This window comes from Myotis nattereri, assembly GCF_964212035.1.
Source record: "Myotis nattereri genome assembly, chromosome: 2".
In the NCBI taxonomy this organism is placed as follows: Eukaryota; Metazoa; Chordata; class Mammalia; order Chiroptera; family Vespertilionidae; genus Myotis; species Myotis nattereri.
Genome location: NC_138076.1, coordinates 143970447 through 143990344, shown reverse-complemented (window position 1 = coordinate 143990344; position 19898 = coordinate 143970447).

Here is a 19898-nt window from a genome sequence, read left to right as displayed (position 1 = left end):
CGGATATCACCTCCTCTAAGAAGACTCCTCTGATCACCAAATTCCAGATTGATTGTCTCACACCTGGTCCCCAACACCGTCACTTTCTAGCACATTACTTTGTCTTGTTACGTCACTTATCATTTATTTATTTATTTGCTTCCTTGTAGAATGCCTGATTCTACATTATGAATTAGATTTTGGCATGATGTCTCCAACAGAAGGTCAGCTCCATGAAAGGACTGTTATATACCTTGCTTATGTGTGTATTATCAGCTTCTAAAATAGTGCCTGGCAGGAAGGAAGCACTCAATACATATTTGAGGAATGAAGGAATTGGGGTTTTTACGTCTCCAGGAAGAACTGAGCTCTGTCATACTTTTCATAAATATGAAATCACCAAACAAGGTAATGCAGTCTTAGATGTCCTCAAAATGTTTAATAACCAGGCTCCAGATTTTGCATAACTGGGAAACTCTGAAGCTTTACAAGGTGATTCAGAACACAACACATGTTTTTATTCGAGCTTTGCCACTTCTTATCTGTGTGACCTTGGACAAGTTAGTTAACATATTAGAACAGGCTTCCTCATCTTAAAAAAATAAGAATAATAACACATACATTAGAGGGCTTGTGAGGATTAAATGAGCTAAGCCTCTAGCCCGGTTCCTGGAACATTGTGCTCACTTAATAAATGGTGGTTATTATTTTTGTTGTTATTACAGTAATTAATTCTGGCACCATACTTTACGAAGAGCATTGGCAAATTGGAGCTTATCCAGAGGAGAACAAACAATCTTGTGAAGGGTCTGGAAACCACAACTTGTGCGGAACGATTGAAAGAGCTCGGGATGTTTACCCTGGAAAAGACACATTTTCAGAGGAAATATGATAGCATTTTAAAAACACTGAAAAGAACTGTCTCATGTAGGAGAGATTAGATTTACTCACTGCTGTTCTAGAAGATACAGTTAGCGCCAAGGAGTGAACGTTCAATCTTGAACTATTTAGGGTCTAATAACCAAACTGCCCCAAAATAAAATAGGATTGATTTTTACTTATAAAAGAAAAGAATTAAGGCATGGTTATACACATATTGATTAAGGAAATTACAGAGTATATGAAGCCAATTACAATTACCAGAATGAAGACTTTGTATTAATCTGAAAAATGTGTGACATGTCAATTGTAAAAAAAAAAAAAAAAAAAAAAAAAAGCAGACTATGAAATATATGCACATTTGCTGTGATCCCAACTTTCTATATATGATAAAAAAAAGTACAAGCACAGATATATATATATATATATAAATGATCTGTGCTGCTTCATGAAGTGGTGTTCCCTATCACTTCAAATGTTGGAGCAGAGGCCACATAACCTCTTAGAAGAAAAGGCGTTGAAGAAACCACGTGTCAGGAAAAGAGTTAGGACGGGCACACCCTGGGAAGATTTAAAGGCTCCAGGGGTCTATGACCCTGTGAAATATATTGTTAAATTGTGGTAATACAATATACTGCTTTTCACAAAAGGAGTTAAGAGGGCAGACATTAAGCTCCTCAATATCTTTATGTCCTCCAACTAAAAGAGGCAAAAGATATCTAATCCCAAGAGCCCCAAAGAACTGGGATCTATTGTCACATCAAGGGGTTGATGTTTCTGGCTACTATTTCTCTTCTGCCCCTGGAAAAACCCATCAACTCCCCCCTGAATTTCATTTTCTGGATGCTTCCTTGAAATTGCATGCTTTCTAGTTCTAAAAGTCTATGATTCATCTGGTTATTTTGTTTGATAAATATGAGCTTGGCCAAGAATGAAAAGCCACCTGAACTTTGGAAATAAGGAGTTTCCAAGAACACGAATAAAGAAATAACTTTAGGAGAAATTTTGGTCAAAAAAACAGGGAGAGTTTTTTTTTCCCCTGCCAGGTTCAAAAGTCATAAATGAATGGTTCTTTTATAATTCGATGAGTGTAAAGTTGAACTCTCAGAGACAGGCATCCATGAGTGGGGTTTTCTAGCAAAGTCTCTTGTTTTACACATAAGATGACATTAAGTAATCATCGGCATTGATTTCTTAGCCTTTAATGATAAAGACTTACCCCTGCACTCTTGTGAAATTTCCAGGAAGAGCTTTCAGACTGTCTTCATCCTAAAAGGACCAATAGAAGAGGATTACCATTTTCTAGCACTGAGGACATTGTCTGATTCTCCTTTGAGGTCAACCTCTTCTCATTTTATACCTCAGGTGATTTACAGTGTGACGAGCATGTGCTTTTCCGTTCCCACTCAGGGACCTAACGCTTGTGCTATCTGACTAGGCATCAGAGGTCATATAAAGTAATGACTCCACAGAACTTCTCAACGTCATGCAAAATACATCTATAAAGAAGACTAGAGAAAAGCCCCATGCTTTCCAAGTGTTTGGTTATAATTCACATATAATATTTTGCGGGAATAAAGCAAAGAAAGTTTTGCTGAGTCATGCTCTTCTGGTGAGAGTTCTGACTCCTATTTTTCAGAAGAAGGAATTGTGGCATGACATAACAATTGTGAGAAAGCCCCCAGGCCTCAGTCCAGAACTGACCCAGAGTCCTCAACACAATGACTTCAAGCTCAGACGGCTGCTAGTTGAATGAAAGATAGCCTTTTATTTCCTCCAGAATTTAGGATTTATTTTTTTTTTATTTTATTTTTTACAATTGAGTTGAAATTCGCATGATACAAAATTAACCACTATAAGTGAACAGTTCAGGGAGTTTAGTACATTCACAACGTTGTACATTACCTCTATCTAGTGTGAAAACATTTTCATCACTGCCCCCAAAATAACTCATCTCCATTAAGCAGTTTCTATCACACCCTTTCCCCATTTCTGCCAACTATCAGTCTGCTTTCTGTCTCTATGGATTTACCTTTTTTTTTTTAAAGGGGAGAATGATGATTTTTATTTTTTTTTAATTTTAATATATTTTATCGATTTTTTACAGAAAGGAAGGGAGAGGGATAGAGAGTTAGAAACATCGATGAGAGAGAAACATCAATCAGCTGCCTCCTGTACACTCCCTACTGGGGTTGTGCCCACAACCAAGGTATATGCCCTTGACCTGGAACCCTTGAGTCTGCAGGCTGACACTCTATCCACTGAGCCAAACCGGTTAGGGCTGGATTTACCTATTTTTTTTAAGATATATTTTATTGTTTTTTTACAGAGAGGAAGAGAGAGGGATAGAGAGTTAGAAACATCGATGAGAGAGAAACATCGATCAGCTGACTCCTGCACACCCCCCACTGGGGATGTGCCTGCAACCAAGGTACATGCCCTTGACCGGAATCGAACCTGGGACCTTTCAGTCCGCAGGCCGACCCTCTATCCACTGAGCCAAACTGGCTACGGCAATGTGTGACCTTTTAAAAAATATATATATTTTTAAAATATATTTTGTTGATTTTTTTTTTTTTTTACAGAGAGGAAGGGAGAGGAAGAGAGAGAGAGAAACATCAATAATGAGAGAGAATCAGTGATTGGCTGCCTCCTACACACCAACTGGGAATAGAACCATGACCTCCTGGTTCATAGGTCGATGTTCAACCCCTGAGCCATGCCAACAGGGCATGTGTGACCTTCTAATTTGGGGAAGATAGATTTTTAAATCATTCCCCAATACATATTTTTTGAAGTCACATTTGAATAAGGAAATACATATAAATTGTTAAAGAACAAAATTCAAGTAAATTTGAAGATCTATTTTTTTTTTTTTACAAAAAAAAAAAGGATTGTTTCCAACTAGAAAATCTTTTTAAAGAAAAGAAACCTCAGGGGTCTTATCATGCAAATTACCTCATTACTGCTAATCAGGAAAATTCAGATTGGCAGTTTAAGGGTCATAGTTCTGGGAGGGAAAAAAAATGACCAAATTTATTATGAATAAATAAAGGGGTTCCAGAAGAATATGAGACCTGAGAACCTGAGAGTTTGGGCAGTTGAGGCATCTTTAGCTAAGCAGAAGGGGGCTTGGGGTGGGAACCAGTTTGGGACTTCAAAGAGCAGAAAGGCAATTCACCTGCAGATAGAAAAGCAAAAGCTTGGAAAATAAATGTTTGCTGGGCCATCGTTTACAATGGGACACAGAGGACTTTGATGGAGCAAGGCTTTGACATGTTCCTCCTTGTCACACTTAGTTCATATTAAATGATAGTTACCTATGTATGATTATAGCTTCCTTCCTGGAGCAGGCCTTCTATCTAAAATTTTCAGGCAGTTAGGGAAAGGTCAAGATTTTTTTTTGTGTGTGTCTTCTGTTTCTTAAAAATAACCAGTTTCAAATAATCAACATCCCAAAAGGCATTTTGGGGGTGGGAAACTGTGCTTCCCCTCAGTATGCAAAGGACCCACAGTTTGGAAAAAAAGATAATACAGAAAGGAGATAGAGAGCCAAACACCAAAAGCTTTTTCTTCTTTTCTTTTTTTCAACAAGCAATAGAAGTAAGGCAAACAAAGGAAGCTTGGAGCTCCTGTGATAGACAGACATGAGCACAGTAAGGACTGTGGGCCAGGTACAGAAGGTCACCAAGATGGAAAGCCCTGGGTGCCTAGCAACAGGCAAAACTGGGAAAACAAGGATCTTACCTCCAGGTAACCTTTCCTCCCCTGGCATATCCTTGTGTATGTGGTTTACACGCCCTGACCTTCTCTTATCGGTGGGGTGTCCTCCATGTCCCCACCTGTTGCTGGTGGAAATGGGCTTCTTGGGGTGCCACGGGAACAAGACTTTCCTGAGGCCCCCACAGGAAGATGAGGTATCGTGGAAAGTTTTACTGGTGATGAAACATCAAGGGAGTTCCCCTCCAAGGTCCCATCTCCCTCGGTCCCACCATGGGGTAAGTCCCATTTTGTCTTCGGCAGAGCTAGAATCAAAGCCAGAGTCTCTGCCCAGAGTCTCCGCTTCATATCAAGGTTCAGTCCAGTCCAGCATTTGGCTAGGTTAGCTTTGTTCCCAGCTGCAGTCCATTGTGTGTGGAGCCACATGGCAGGCTAGTGTGGGTCATGGAGCAAGCATGTGCAAGCAAGCAGGAGTGAAATAAGGGGACAGAATTCTTGGTTTGGGGGCTTTTAACTAGGAGCTTATCCAATGAATCCTTCAGGATTTTTAGCGCTTGCTGAGGCTCCAACCCTTCTAGCCAATCCGTGGTTTCCCAGGCTAGACGGACAGGCAAGCACCTTCCCCTCATCGCCCTGACTTCACTGGCCTTTCTACCATTTCTCTCTTTGTTGGGCCCCTCCCCCTAGTGATTTGCAGGGAGTGGACCCGTGGTTCCCTGTGGAGCGTGAAGTTGCAGATTCCTGATAAAGCTGCCCAGATGACCATGCTTACAATGTGTGGCCTCCCACTTGCTCCTTTCCTATTATTAATATTGGCTGGCTAGTCACTGTGGTAGCACTTCCATGTCAGTGGTCATGCGGTTGGTCCTTTCTCTGACCTCTCCTCCCCTGGCATGTTGCTACTTGTGTGATAGGTAGGCCCCCTCTGGAGGAATAACAAGGGGCCAAAGAGTGGCTCCATGTGACTCCCATGCCGCCCGGGCACGACCACTCCCTTGAGCATCAACCCTCAGGGATGGCATCTAGGCCTCGGTTGTGTGTCAGCTCCGGGCGCAGAGAAGCAGCGGAACCAGACAGCAGATGCCATAGCTGACATCAGGACCAGCGGCATTGACTGATGCCCCCTGCCCTGTTGGCGGCCAATCAGTGCAGATCATAACTTGAAAGGATACACCTGGAAAAGCTGATGAATATTCTGTTGAGATCCTCCCCCAAAACCTCCCCTACACCTCCAGCCTTTAAAACCCTTGAAGAAGGACCTAAAGTGTTCTCTCTCCCCCTCTCCCCCTCTCCCCCTCTCCCCCTCTCCCAGACGGCCATTTCAGAACAGAAGAGACAGGAACTCGGGAACTGTGAGGTGGAGCACGCCTGCACCTTTCTCATCCCTCTTCTCTGCCACCCTCAGGCACATTACCTTTACCCGTCTCTCTCCTAAGCTCCAGTACGCCCCTTTTGCCTCTGTAACTTGTTTCCTGAGCCCATTTCTTCTACTGCTCACTTCTTCTTAAGTGACTTTCTAAATAAACTTTCTCTTATGTTTGAGTTTTGGCTCTGAATTCTTTTCTAGCAAGAATTTAAGTGCTGAGGAGGTTGCTGAATCAATGTCCTGACTGACTCCACTGGTCTAATACCTGGTGCTGCTTTCACCACCTCCAACACTTTGAAGTCCTCTGTTGCCCACATCAAGAAACGATACTTGTATTAGTTAGGATTCTTGGTTGCAGGTCCTGGAAATTCAATTGAATTAGCTTAACCCCCAAAGGGAAAAATTTATGATGGGGAAGTAGGGTTGTGGAACTTGTGACAAGTGGTGATAGAACAGAACCTAGACTCAAAAGAGAAGTTCAGGAATCTCCCTCTCATCTTGGCTTCGAGATGCACTTTAGTGTCAATTCATTTTTTGTTCTCTGTTCACACAGGCAAAAGATGGTCATCTCAGAGTTCCGGAGTTCCTGTCTCTTCTGTTCTAAAATGGCCATCTGGCACAGAGGCTAAGATTATGGGCTCCGGAGTCAGACAGGGGTGAGTCTAAATCCTAATTCTTCTATTTACTGTCTAAGTGACATTGGACAAGCCATTGAACCTCTCTAACCTCTCAGTTTTCTCATTAATAATCACACTTACTTTACAAGGTTATTAAGAAATTTGAGAGAACACATTTAAAGGTCAAAGTCTTATAAATCCTCAAAAATATTAATTATTTATTATTACTATTATCATTATTAAAAAAAAAACAAAAAACAGCCCTAATGAAGTGGGTCCTGGTCACAAATCTAGATTTCTAGGAAAGAGACACTGATTGTTCTAACTTGGGTCAGGTACTCCCTCTATTCCATCGGTTATAGACAGAGGATAGAGTCACAACCAGGAGAGATGACTATGAGACACATTCCCATGGTAGAATGGGGAGACTAAAGAACCCCCTCTCCCAACACACAGAAGATGCCAGAATTTAGAGAGGAGAAGTATGGAGAGAAATGTCAAGGCCCCTGCTCTGTCCAGTGGAACCCAGGCCAAAGAAGGAGAAATGTGTTTCAGGCTTTTTGGCCTTAGCTTAAGCCTTAAGGGACTCTCTCTTGGGTTGATCTTTAGAACTTGTGCTACTGCTTTTTTAATTCAGCTGATGATTAGCTAACCTCCTGGGCTTTCAAATCATTGTTTACTTTCTCTTTTTATCACATTAGCTTGTTTAGGTTGTTTTTTTAATTTTATCTGACCTTTAATTTTAAAATCTACTTTATCTTAATTATTGTTAGTTCATGTTTCTTGCTACAAAAGAGGTCATTTATTTAACCCAGTTTTAGTATCAATTAATCTTTATTTAAAATCTGTTCTTATTTTTTATTTTGTTTAATTGCTATTTTTAACTCTTTCACTGTCTACAATTTTTAGTGCTCTGAAATATTTCCAATTAAAAAAAAGTAGATGCAGGGATTCAACTGGAAAGATGACTCTTTCCCCCAAGAGGCTTATTTCTATCTCAGCCATCCTGTAGGCGGCCAGCCCCTGAAGCTGATCTTCACACAAATCTTAACGAAATCCATCATAATTCCCTTAACTAATCCCCTCTGCTAAGGGTTTTACCTCAGGCTTTTTCTCACCACGCTTTGTCTCCACTCTCCCTGAAGGAAGTGCCTCCTGTCAGCAAAATGAGGGCATGAGCCCTATTCTTCTGAAGAACCAAAAGTTCCAACTCTGATGGAGAATCAGTGAAACAGGGTGTGCCATTCTAGATGAACAAGGTCTTCTCGTCACTGGAGAATGCAGGACAACAGGGGCTGGTCCTGCCCCAGCACAGTCCTGGACCTTTGGCTTGTGTCAGGTGACCTCCATGTGCTTGACAGGAAGAATTTCAAGATACAAGTCCAGGTGAAAGTGAGAGTACGTTTATTAAAGCTTGGGATAGGGTTCCTGGAGACAGGATCAGGGGGTAAACCTGGGAAGAGCTGATGCTGCTCACTGCTCCCCTGGGTGCAAGTCTCATGGAGACCCTTAGAACTTCGGATAGAAGAAACAAAGTACATGCCTGAGGAAGGGGGGGGGGGGGTTGTCGCGTGAAAATGTGCTCAAAGAAGAGTGTGCACTGGCATCATTTGTCCTGAGGGTATTTTTTTTATTTGAATTTATCAGGGTGACATTGGTCAATAAAAATCACATAGGTTTCAGGTATACAATTCTAGAATATATTATCTGTATCGTATTGTATTATGTCCTGAGGGTATATCTATGTTCTATAGGCTAGAATTTTAGGGTTAGGTCCCAGAGGAGAATCTCCTTAGATTTCTGGGTGTGTTGTTTAGTATGCTGATGCATTGGAATGAGCAGATGGATAATGGAGTTTGGGGTCATTCTCTGGTTAGTTTTACCTTTATCTTGGGTTAGTCTGGATCTAATTTGTTCTTTTGGTTATCTATCTCCCTGACTAAGGTGATGTAAACCACCTGCTCTTTAATCTTTAATATCTTTGGGTAGGGAGGATAGGTTTAAACCACCTGCTCTCAGGTGTCATTGGTGAGGGAGGATGGAATCTTGTGATTTATCAGCTGGCTGCTAATTGCTCAGCCCTTCAGGCTGTTTGTTCAACCATTTGACTCAGTTTTCTCATCCCACTTGCCAGGGGATTTTCCTGTTGTATTTTTTTACTAACCTGCCTCAATAGGACCTCTTCTCTTCTCTGTCCACATTTAGTATTTAATCCTCGGTTGATCTCTTAGATACTGTCCACAAGCTGATGACTCCCAAATTTATGCCTTCAGAAGTCAACCTCTTTCCTGAACTCCGTAAAGCTAACTTTCCACTTGACATCTCAATTTAAATGTTCAAGAGGCATTCAGTATCAGTGCAATCAAAACTAAACTACTGATTCTCCTTCCTGCTGAACCAGCTCCTCTCAAATCTTCTCCCTCTCAGATAATAGCAATACCATTACAGTGGGGCCTTGACTTACGAGTTTAATTCATTCCAAGACCGAGCTCGTTAACTCAAATTACTCTATCAACTCAATGCAAAAAATCAGCCTAGAGACAGCTTGTATCTCAAAAAACTCGTTAGTTGGGACACTCGTAAGTCAAGGCCTCACTGTACTGTAGTCACCTGGGCCAAAAACCTAGGGATCATCTTTTACTATTCCTTTTCTCTTATATCCCATTTCCAATCAATCAACAAATATTTCAAAATTTCATCTCCTTTCACTGGGGGTGGGGCCTACTTGTCTTTCTCCTTCCATTTCTGCCTCCTAAATTCTATTCATTATATAATTACTCAAGTGGTCCTTTAGAAATATTTTTCAGACCATATTATTCTGCTGAGAATTCTCTTGCCTGTGAGCTATAGGGTCATGCATGATCTGCTCCATCATCTAACTCTTTACCCCCAGCTAGCTATCTAACGTCACCTCTTACCATCTTCCCCTGATTCATGCCATTCTAGCTCTGCCGGCTTCCTTGCTGTTTCTCCAACACCATTCAGGCTCCCCCTTATAAGGCCTGTGCTTTCTTTTCTCCTCCTGGAATGTTCTTCTCCCAGATATTTACATAGTTTAATCTCTCACTTCCTTTGACTTCATACTCAAATGTCACTTTATCATCTTGTGTAAAATAGTGCCCTCTTCATAATTTTACCCTTTTCCCCACTTTATTTTTCTCCAAAGTATTTGTCACCATCTGCCACAATTGGTTATGATCTACTTCCCTTTATTAAAATGCAAGTTCCACTACAAGAAAATACATTCTTCCTAATTTGCTTACTGTTGTACCCCTAATGTTTAGAATAATGCCTGGGACTAGAAAATGCTCAATAATTATTTGAAGTTTATTGAATGATTAAGTAAATGATTTAAAATTTTCGAGTATTATAATTCAAGGCGCATTTTCAAATAGTGAGTGAGGGGAGGGATGTGGGAAAGGTGGAAAAGAAAATTTAAAAAGAAGGCATTAACTATTGTTTGAACTCCCCCTATATGCCAGGCACTGTAAGAGATGTCTCTCTGGGTTATTGCTTTTAAACCTAAATTTTGTAAGATAAATGACAATATTCACTAAGCTCTAGTAGGTTCTCTGAAATCTATATCCCATTGTCTATTATCTTTTCACTCAAGTACTATTTGCCTGCAAGAGACATAGCCTTTAGAAAGTAAGTCTGCTAACCTTGATTTTGTTATGTTTCCCCCCACCCCCACCCCCTGTCTGTAGGAAAACAATTATGGCAGAAAAAGGTGGACTGGCCATATTTATCCTGGTGAATCAAAATAGAATGTGAGCCATGGGAAAGAACACGAAGTATTGTGGATTCATAATGAAAGGAGGAATTAACCTCAATCTGTGGAATCAAAGAACACCTTAAAAAGAAGGTAACATTTGATCTTCAAGAATTGATAAGCTTTGTAAACTCAGAAGTCTTGTATAAGGCAAAGGTATACGGAAGGGCAGGGAACTCTTAAAGTGCATAGTGTGCAAAAACCTTTATGTAAACGTGACAGGCAGCCTCTAAGATGGCCCCCAATGAGTCGCACCTCCTGGTATTCATGCAGTTGTGTAATCCCCTCCCCTTGAATATGAATGGGATCAATAACTTATTTATTCTAGCCAATAGAATACGGCAAAGATGATTGGATATCACTTTGATAATTGGGCTACATAAAATCGAAACTTGTGTCTTGTTAGCAGATTCTCTCTATTGCTTTCTTGGCTTGTATACTTTGATGAAACCATCTTTCCTGTTGGAGAAGCCCATGTGGCAAGAAGCTGTGAGAGTCTCTGTAGCCGAGAGACAAGGAACTGAGGCCCTCAGTCCAACAGCCATCCCTGGTCAAGCATGAAGGTGAGTTCTCGGGCCTTGCTGACACTTTCATCCCTGTCTCGTGAGAAAACCTGGCTCAGAGGACTCAGCCATGCCAGGGCTCCACAGCAACTGAGATAAAATTGTGTGTTGTTTTAAGCTACAAAGTTTTGTGGTAATTTGTTACACATAAATGAATAACTAATTCAGTAAGGTTCGAATGAAACATTTGCATTTTCCTCTGAATCTTTTTTTGTAGCAAATATATTCATTCATAATTGAAGCATGCATTTAATAAATATTTATTAGGAGTCTTTATGTAATTACTGTTGCTATAGTTACTATGAAGCCTGGAAAGACTCTAACCTCAAGAAGTCTTGTACATGGAGGTAAAGTGTGCTCACAAATAACTATCAAACAAGTTAGAAAGTACTAAGCCACCGGAAGCAGCTGGAGGTGATCCATCGAGGACCAATAGTGAAAGGATATTTGAGCTGGATCTTAAATAGCAGGTTGGGCATGCAGAGATAGGCAATGGAGTGTACACAAACGGTGGTGTTAATTATTGGGTATGAAGAACAGACAATAAACAACTCCTCTTGGCTATGAAATAGGACACACTCGGGATATAGGGGCCATGCAGGTAAATGGAATTGTGAATTGCCTTGAGCACTGGGTGAAGGGCTATAGTTGGTACATTTCTCTGAATATCTATTTAAACTCCATTGCCAAAACCAGTATAGTTCCAATTTCCTTTATAAAACCTTCCTTATTCCCAAGCTAATACTGTTAAATATTGGGCCAAAGGTAAAAAGTGCTTGTACTTTTATCATGTCCCAGTTCACTCAATATTCCTTTCCAGTCCCTCTGAAATGAATGGCTCAGAGCATTTTATAATGCAATTTGAGGAAGGCCTGGGTATCATTGAAATTGAGAAATTAATACCATCTATAAACTATGTCTGAATTATTTTGCTCAGTGTCTTCATTTACTTCTAGTATAGAAAAGAACTCTTCCAAGGAGATTTTTTTTCCCCAAAATGTTACTCACTTTAAATATTTTCATTTACTCTTCAGGGTTTGGAGGTAGGCCGTGAGGCTGTGCTTATGCCTATTTTGTACATAGCTTTTGCTTGTAATTGCATTGAAGGTAGCTGAATTGGCACTTGTGTATTTACCAGCATGCAATCACTTCGACAATCCATCCCAGCACACCTTGAAATTCATCTTCACTGGGGGCTCTCTCCACACATCTCTGCTAGTTACAAAATTCTTTGCAGAGGTTCTTAAGTGTTTCAAAATCTCTCTTCTCATCCAGCATCACCTGGCTCATTTTATAGTCTTTCATATATTATTTTGGAGAATAATATAAATCTACCACTTTGCTCACCTAATAGTAAAAGGCAATTGGCAAGTCTCTGTAATTTGCTGTCAATGTTTATTTAAATACCCCGAAGAACACATAGCCAAAATTTCCCCAGCCTTTCAAATTATCAACAAATAGAGATTTTGACCTTGTCTCTCCCAATTTTGTGCTGTATATATCTAATCATACAGCATGGGCAGTGTATGCTTTCCTAGGACAGCAGCTGACAAATGATCACATTACCATCCCCATACTTCCCAGCTAAAAACGGTTTATAATTCAGTCTCACGATTTTATGTTTTGATTAATAATGTTTAAGCAGCCTGGAGAATTAATGGGGTTCAGCAGAGGCCACAGTCTGAACCAGGGTTTATAATTGATATCTAGGAGGCTGCAGCCATTTCCTTCTTGAGAGGCAGTCTAATTAGTGAGGGTTCCCTGTTTGTGCAAAGTAAGGGTCGGGGAGTTGGAGGGGGGGAGTTGAAGTCCCCCAAGGGTTTGAAATTTCTTGGCTCTTTCCCATTTAGAATAGTTCCAAGGATGCTAGAGAGGCAGAGTGCTTCTAGAAACATAAGGGCTCTTCAAACATAGCATTTGAAATTTACATTCATAATTCTCCAATTAATGTTCAAAAGAATTTAGTGGTTTACTTCTCTAAATCTTGAATATATAAAACAAATTTATTCACTTAAATAATTTTAAATTTTCAAAATAATTCACTTGGGAGTATGTTTAAACAGTAAGTTCCTTGATTCACTTAAAATTACTTCATAATACAATTGATACTGGAATTTTTTTAAGTATATTTTTATTGATTTCAGAGAGAAAGGAAGAGGAGTGAGAGATAGAAACACCAATGATGAGAGAGAATCACTGATTGGCTGCCTCCTGCACACCCCCTACTGGGGACTGAATCCGCAACCCAGGCATGTGCCCTTGGGACCCTTCAATCTGCAGGCTGACGCTCTATCCACTGAGCCAAACCAGCTAGTGCTGGAATTGTTTTTAATAAGTTCCCTTAAGGACTATTATTCCGATTTTTTAAATTATAATTTATACCCTGGTATTTTAAATTTTGCATATAGTCAAATGATACTATGTCTGAATGGTTCAGAGACCTGCTTTGTATCATTTGACTTATTTGATGGAAAATAGGTTTGCAAAAGGAGCAGAGTGGAGAGGTTATTGAATTTGAAATGTACTATAACTCAAAGAGCTATATGAATTTTTAGAAAATCGATGTTCTTTAGTTTTCAAGCAGCTTATTTCATGAAAACCTTACTTCCTATAATCTCTTCTTCAAAAACATATTTCTATTTTTTTTTGTTTCCAAATGCACTGCTTAAAATAAAGATTTACTTTTAGACTTTCTGTGATCTTCATTACTACAAACTCTTTTATTTTATTTTAATTTTTTTAAATATAATTTTTATTGATTTCAGGAAGGAAATGAAGGGAGAGGGAAAGAGAGTTAGAAACATCAATAAGAGAGAATCATTGATCAGCTGTCTCCTGCACGCCCCACACTGGAGATTGAAGAATTAAACCGTGAACTCCAGGTTCATAAGTTGACACTCAACCACTGTGCCACGCCGGCCCCGCACTGCAATTCTCTTTTAATTTCATCTTGCCAAGGTCCAAAAATATTTGCTTTTCATTTTTACTATGATAGCATAGACCACAATTCTCTTGAATGCTTTCCTCATAATTTCCCAGTCTATTAAATTGAAAATTCACTCACTCAATACCCCACACACATCCCTTCTTATATTTTATCTACTCTTCTACCTACAATGGTTACATATAATCTCACTTTCTATCCGTTTTAAGTTTTTATACATTATTCCACCTAACCCACTGCATAATAAGTTAGCATATTAATATTCACTCATTCCAACCATGTTAATATATTGATGACAGGAGTCTAAATAATTCAGGAAATCTACATTCACTACTAACTTCAAAATAGAGCTGAGTGAGCTGCTCCTCAGGAAACAACATTTCTATACAAGATTGTAAATTCCAGGACAGCAGTGACCATGTGGTGTTAACTTTTGTATTGTGGGTGCTTAGCAAACTTTCTGGCACGTAGATGCCATTCAATAAGTATTTGTAAAATAAATGAATTCATACCAGTTAGTGCCTTCTGAATGTCCATGGCTACCAAACCTTGACATTACTCTGTACAAAATGATAGGTTTGATCAGAAAAGCCCCAAAAGATGCTGACATACAAAGTTTGTAGTGATCCAGGCATCACTACGGTGAAGACACACAGCCATCAGCTATTGTCCCAGGAGGCTGTAAATGGTTTCATGGCAATCTAGTTTAAGAATTGAAAGTCATTTCAATGGTGAAATCTAGGGTTCTGGCACAGACATTCACGGTGTGAAAGTACCCCCTGAAGTTCAGCCAAAGGGTGTGGAGGGTTGTGGGAGTGCATTGCTGAGTCCTGGCAATAGTCTTCATAATTATTCAAAACTGTGCAGTTATGGAGCTTAGTTGAACAAGCCCCTGCCCCCAAATATGGATAAAACCCAATCATTTTCTTAAGAGTTAATGAGATGATTTAAAAGCATATTTTAACCCCAATATGAGTATCAAGTACAGAAAAACCTCATACATTTTAACAAATTTAAAAATTAGGTTGAAATGTATCTTTTTTTCTTATGAAAAATGTTGTCATTTTAAGCAAAAAAGTGGAAAGTTGCAATGTAACATGTTTACCTATTTAAAACAAACTATGTCCAAATGGAATAAAATAATTTACATAAAAGTGATATAACTGTATTATAAGTACAAGCTAGAACTGATTTTATTAATTTACTTACTATATTTATTTTATTCAAATTAATGAAGATTTACTGTCATTGCTTATTCAGTCTGTATATATTAAAATACCTCTAACTTAATATGACTATCATTATTATACTATCAGTCTGTACTTCTAAAATATTGTGTTTCTGGCCTGGCCAGATGGCTCAATTGGTTGGAGTGTCATCTGGTACAGCAAAAGGTTATGGGTTGGATTCTTAGGAATATACCAAAGTTTTGGGTTTTATCCTCAGCCGGAGCACATATGGGAGGCAACTGATCAATGTTTTTCTCTCACATCAATGTTTCTTTCTCTCTCTCAATCTCTCTCTCTCCCCTCTCTTCTTCTCTCTCTAAAAATCAATAGAACATATCCTCAAGTGAGATTTTTTAAAAATTAAAAAAATATACTATGCCACTGTTTTTTTTTTTTCAAAATCAAGATTTAGGAATTCTTAGTTACTTCAAAATCCATCCATCAGGTCACACAAATAGCTAAAATTATTCTATTTGTCCCTTTACCTAGACATGAAGCATTTTCTGAGTTTGCAAAATGAGACCTGTTTTCGGATTACCAGCATTTAAGGACTCTAGAAAAAGTCCTGAGGTATGCTCTTCTCTAGAATCAAGGGGGCCTCTGTACAGTTGGAAGTACACTGCGAAATACTATTGCTATGAGCTTCTGGAGCTGAGTGTAAACTGGATGGGTTGATATCCAATCCATAACATAGTAACTTTTTGAAATTGAGGCCTAGGAGTCCAAGCTCTGGGAAAGATGCTTTCTGGACTATTTCTTCTATGTAAAGTCTAAAGATGCAGTGGCCACCTCTCAACCTAGTACCTAGCACAGTGTCTTACTCGAAAACTTGTCAAGTTGTAGTTATTGAATTGCTAGAGAAGAGTTAGGTCTTAGTTTTTTCCAAGAGTCACCATCCCATGGCCTTTGTTCAACCTTTTAGTAAATTTACAAATATGTATTGAGCAGATAATTTTATGAAGGATATGATAATTCTAAAGTGTACAGATAAACAAAATAGCTGAGTCACTGTACTAAGAAGTGAAAATGTAACAGCTTTTTCACTTCAAGCACTCTATCTATTCTACTCTACCTATCTGTTTATCATAGTATTGAAACTACATGTTTTCACAGCACTTTGCAGGCTGTACCTATATCAGCTCTACTAATCATCACAACCCCATTGAGGGTTGCACCTATAGGAGTAAGAATAAAAGCATGGGAAACTAGATACATTTGAGTAGTAGAGCCAGGACTTGAACTCAGGTTGATCTTACCAGGGACACCCTAAGGTCATCTCTGGGAGCTGCTTTCCAACAGGGCCTTCCAAATTTTAAAGGTTAGTCTTGTTCCGAAGCCACATAGAGCTCTGTCATTCAACGTTCATCTAAGCTGTTCTTGGAACTGTAAATATTGCCTGCAATTTCTTGAAGAGAAATTACTTTTTATTTTAATGTTATGATTGCTTATCATAACATTATTTTATTCAAATTAATGAAGATTTACTGTCATTGCTTATTCAGTCTGTATATATTAAAATACAGTTTTAATATATACAGTTTATTTTAATTAGATAACCACATGAAATTGATATAATATGCACCCAATATACTCTTTTCTTTAGAGTAGAGGTTAAGTTACTGGTTCTAGAGTCAGTTCATCTAACCCCATAATATTGGCTCTATGTGTGTGACTTGGGGCAGGCTACATTATTTCTTTGAGCCCATCTCCTTATGTATAAAATGAGTTTAATAACAAAATCTATCTGACAAATTTGTGGTGAGGATTAATAGAAAAGGTTTACACAAAGCATGTAGCATAGTGCCTAGTACTTATTAAACACTCAGTAGATGTTATCTCTTCATATTTCCTGTTCCCTTTTATTTAGGCTATCTTATGACACTGAATATATGTGAATCAGGTATTGAATATGACCAAAGAGAAATGAAGCTAACATACATTAAAGTCAATATGCTGCAACCTGCACAGCTAGAGTTCAGGATCTGAAGAAAGGGCCAATGCACAAATGAAAATACTATACAAGAAATATGAATTTAGAAGGCATTGAGGGCCAGGGGTGTCTCTTTCATGAAGAGTACACTGAAACTCTGGTCGGTCCCCTTTTTATTCACTTGAATACATTTTTGCCCTTTAAGAATGCATACAGGCATATCAAAGGTCAAGTTTGGTAAACAGTAAAAGGATTATCAGGTTAGGGAATTGCCTGCAGCCATTGAGCCCACAGCAGGGCAATATTATGCTGATTTTCAGCCCTGCTGAATATCAAAGTCCATTGGCCTTCCCATGGGTCTTTTTGCATTAATATGCTAACTGTTATTGGTTTTAGCCTCTGGCATCAATGTACACACAAATAAATAAAAATTCAATGATTTTCCTCACATACTTTCTTCATCTTTCCTGTGGTTGATTAGTGAGTAAAACTTCTCCAAAACTCATCAGTAGGTATGTCCGTAGGAAAACTGACCTGGGTAAAGTTTGTCTTTCCTGTATTTAGTCTCTAAATCCCATTCAATACATTTACAAAATCTTTCCTTTCCCCATAATAAAGCCTAATTTTAAAAAGGGATCTAACATTTATTTGCATTAAGATGTAAATTCATTCATTCAATATCAAACATATATGAAATGGTTTTAACTGATTACAGCTTGAAATACTCCCAGGAGTACTTATAAAACATACTTCAGAATCAAAACAACTTTTCTAAACTGTCTGATATGATCATGTTAAAAGATGAGGAAATTGGGACCCCAAGAACTTTTTATTTTAATAAGACTCAAATCAATAAAACTTTATTGGTGACACCTTGGCATAAGTTAACAAATTTGGGTGGTATACCAAGGAAATAACATCACTAAAATCAATCATCTAGACATTTGTGCCTCAACTCAGAGTTAAAGGACAGTTATATCCATAGGTCCAAGGAAAGCTAGTTATTTGTTCTGGGAGGGGAAATCTCAGTAATTGCTCCTACATGCTTATAGGAGTGTTCTAATATGCTCACCATCATCATTTCCAATAGACTGGCTAGTGAAAAAAAATACCATCTCTTTAAATGATTTTCAAACAATTATAAGTAGATTCTTCTATTTTAGCACCCAATTCTAAGTGTTTCGGGGTAGTTAGAAAACAGATCAAGAATCAGTCAGTGATTGCCCTAACTGGTTTGGGTCAGTGAATAGAGCATCGGCCTGTGGACTGAAAGGTCCCAGGTTCGATTCCAGTCAAGGGCACATGCCCGGAGTTGCGGGCTCGATCCCCAGTAGGGGGCGTGCAGGAGGCAGCTGATCAATGATTCTCTTATCATTGATGTTTCTATCTCTCTCTCCCTCTCCTTTCCTCTCTGAGATAAAAAAAAAAAAAAAAAAAAAAAGAATCAGTCAGTGATCTTATGTGTGATTATTAATTTGGAGGATCACCTAGCTTCCAGGCTATATCTCAGGGAAACAAGAAAATGGTTCATCAGGAGCAGTGGAGCATGGCATACCTCTCCCAGACAGGGGAAGAGTAAAATAGAAGAATCCTATATAATAAAAGCATAGTATGCAAATTGTCCCCTCAACCGGGAGTTGTCTGGGAGTTGGACCAGGGGGCTGGTGGCCATGGCGGCAGGTGACTGGGGGAACAGGAGGGAGTACCCAGCTGGCAGCCGGCAGCCACTAGGGACCCTACACACTGGGCCTCTAGCCTACTTACAATTATTTGAAAATCATTTGAGAAGATGGTAGTTTTTCCATCAGCCAGTCTATTGGAAATGATGGTGAGCATATTAGTAAAAAGAAAGTAAGCCTAGAACACGCCTTTAAGCACATAGAAGCAATTAGTGGTATTTCCCCTCCCAAGCAGAACTACTAATCCCGGAGATGATGCTATGGCCACTGCATCAGCATTTCTTTCATTACCAAGTGTGATCAGTGAAGCAGAGGTGAATGACCAGACCAATCCTAAAACGAAAAGCCAGAGCTCAGGGGCAGCTTCTTTAAAAGCCAGGCTGCCATAGAGAAAAAGCTCTGACCATGCAAAGGTCTTCAGTTCACTGAGAAACCCTGTGCCTTCCATTTATCACAATGCAGTGTCTGTGGCCCTCTTGAAACATACCCTTTTGCTCTTGTTCTTGTCTAAATACACTGAAGTGCTAGTCAACAGCTGTATCCTGAACACAAAGTGATGACTCCTGAATCCCTGAAATCGGACGGCTGCCACTTTGTCCACTTATCAATCTTACAACCTCCATGAGGACAACTGTAACAGAATGTTAAACCGATTTTCCTATGGTCTTAGAATTTTAAGAGAGACCCCTAAATGCTGAGTGTAATGAAGGCAAAATCGGTGACATAGAGATCATTAATTCAGGGGTTAGGCACTGTAAACTTGATGTGTGAGTCCTGACATACACAAACGTGAAGTTTGGTCCATCACTTCCGCTTAGAATGTTCCCTATGAAGATTTCCTTAGATTTACCAGCGTGTTGTGCATCCTTCTCCAGCCCAACCACACACACAGTGGTGTAGAGCAGCGGTTCTCAACCTGTGGGTCGCGACCCCTTTGGGGTCGAAGGACCCTTTCACAGGGGTCGCCTAAGACCACTGGAAAACACATATATAATTACATATTGTTTTTGTGATTCATCACTATGCTTTAATTATGTTCAATTTGTAACAATGAAGATACATCCTGCATATCAGATATTTACATTACGATTCATAACAGTAGCAAAATTACAGTTATGAAGTAGCAACGAAAATAATTTTATGGTTGGGGGTCACCACAACATGAGGAACTGTATTAAAGGGTTGCGGCATTAGGAAGGTTGAGAACCACTGGTGTAGAC